Here is a 2,697-nt window from a genome sequence, read left to right on the forward strand (position 1 = left end):
TTAAAAAACGTGGACATAACCACTACACAATGAATAAAACCACAATATATTGCACAATAAAAAATGAAAACAAAAGGGAGAGACATCAAAATACAGTGCACATTATTAATGACATCCTGGAATGGTTGCTCCACATGGAATTTGTTCAATTATTTCATAAATGTCCATAAATCACATCCTCTATTGGACAAGAACAAGTTCCTTGGATACAACCCTGTGTGAAGCTACAGATGCGTCGACACATTTCGGTGGTAAATTTATAAATTCAAACCACCTTCTCCAAGAGATTAAACATGTATTGGTCTGACTGACTTCTTCCCTTTTTGGTTTGCTTTTTCATTTGCACCCTGTCTAATTTCTTCATGTTCAGTTCAATAATTCTCAACTCAAAAATTCATAGACTGGTGTTGTATATCTCAATTCTATCAATGAATTTGTTTTCTTCCATCATAACTTTTCAATGACAAAAATCAACTGAATGTGCAAGCATAGATTATTTGCAAGTAGGTAATGTTTTTCTCACGTTTCCAACCATGACTCCCCAAAAAGATATCTCTGTAAATCATCTACTATAATGTTTATGCCATATGCCATTTGACCAATAATTGTTTGTCAACATTTTTTCATTACCTTAACTATCCATACATGTCACGAATTCTCAAAGCCAGTTTTCAAATTTCCAGTTCAAGGTCTTGCAGTTATGGAAGAAGAGGAGATATTCAAAACAATCAAGTTGAATAGGCAAATTATCATTGACTCATGTCATCAGCTGGAGCCAGATTTTCTGGCTCACATAACGAATCCCACATCAATACCACCAATAGACAAAAATATGGCAGTACTACATGTTCTAGACACAGGATCATTCCAATCCACTGTTCCAGGTTCTGTTGGGATGTCACAGCCAAGTTTCAGTTGTGTGCCACATGAAGTATGTCCTACAGTGGTGAGACGCATCAACATTTACATACACTTTACAAACAATGAGGATTTTGACACTGTGATTGGAGACTAGCATGATTAGATTCCACTACCACATGTGGTTTATGCTAATGATGGCATACATAGTGCCAACACACCACGGAGGACAAGTTCAATGTAATCTTCAAATCTTCTATTCAATCACAGTGCAAGGTGCCTTTGTACAAGATTTGTACACCCTAAGTCTATGTCTGTCTTACCCAGGATCAACCCATGCTCCCTTTGTACTTTAAAACAGCACCATATGCCTGCAAATGTCACAACTCTGAAATGTCCATATGAAGAAGACATGGTGAAAGAACCGAAAACAAATCAATTCAAAAAGTTCCCAATCAAATATAACATAATAGACACATTACAAAGTCAACTTTAGGAGGACACAGTTTCATAAAACAATCAGAGATAAACAATTTAACTGAACACAGTAGTCATTGTGTTTATACTTTGATCAACTAACACCTTTGGCCTGATTTTCCGTAAACTTTCCTTTCCTAACAAATTGTCACCATATAATTCTCTGATCCTCACATCAAACGTTTGTGTAAAGGTGAAAGTTTGACATGTAAAGATATACTTTCACTCATGAGAAGAAGTTGTCAATGACATCTTGACATGTCAACTCTTTCCTCTGCACCACTTTTATCGTCATCTAGCATTTCAGGATCCTCACCCGGTGGCTCTTCATGATCTCCATCCTCTGCGATGTAAGGGATGTTTTGTCACAGGGTGAGTAGAGGAGGGCTCCACCAGTTTTGTCCAGACAATTACATCTTGCCTTTAGGAGTCCAAAAACCTGCTTGAATGGCTGCCATGTTCTTGCATGGGCCTTATTGAAGCAGACTTCCCCTGATGTTGAATTCCTCAGTGGTGCCCACAACCATGCTCAGTTGGGTTACGCTGAGCCTCCTAGATGGAAGATTTGAAAAGGTGCCAAAAAAAGTAACTCAAGTTCATATTATTAAGCTAACAATAATCCAAACAATATTATGAAAAATTGTACAGACCAACAAGCTAGGCCCTCTTCGGTCCAAGGTGTTACTGTGGAGGAAGGGCAGCTTTGCAGGCCATCGGGGGCAGTCATGGTAATAAAACAGAAGGAAGCAGGACTCTGCAGCCTCGTGAGAAAAAACTGGGGCAGAGCCAGAGATATTGGGTTGAGTCTCAGTGCAGTGGAGGGAGGAGCCGGGACCGGGGAAAGCATCAGGACCCGGGAAGGCGTCCAAACTGGTCTATTGGGGCTCAGAGAGAAGGAGCAGGGTAAGAGAGCCTGAAATCGATCTCTAGGCTGCGGCACTGAATGCTACAGGGAGGCGGCCGGCATTAGATCGATGCGGCTTGTGTTCGTTTTTGAGTCCCCTTCGATAGAGACCACCTCTTGAGGGAAAATAAATTTATGTGCATCAACAAGTCAAAATACCCCTACGGCAGTTATTATCCTCTCTGTTCATTCTACGCTAGGAGGGACGTTCAAAGAGGACAGATACAAGAACTTTAGGAAAGGGTAGCACTCGTCTGATCGCCTTACTCACAGTTTTCAGACACTTCCCATAAGGGAATATCATAGGACCTGAAGCCTGAATGGGCTCCATGGCTAATCAAAAGTCAAGTAAATCACACTCTCTTCATGAAGAGACTGGGCATGGTTAATCTCTGCGGTAGAGCAAATAGAGATCTGCGCATATAGGTACTCTTCAAGGCATGCAAACTATATCCGAA

Source organism: Lissotriton vulgaris, chromosome 4_1 (genome assembly GCF_964263255.1).
Source record: "Lissotriton vulgaris chromosome 4_1, aLisVul1.2, whole genome shotgun sequence".
NCBI classification, from domain to species: domain Eukaryota; kingdom Metazoa; phylum Chordata; class Amphibia; order Caudata; family Salamandridae; genus Lissotriton; species Lissotriton vulgaris.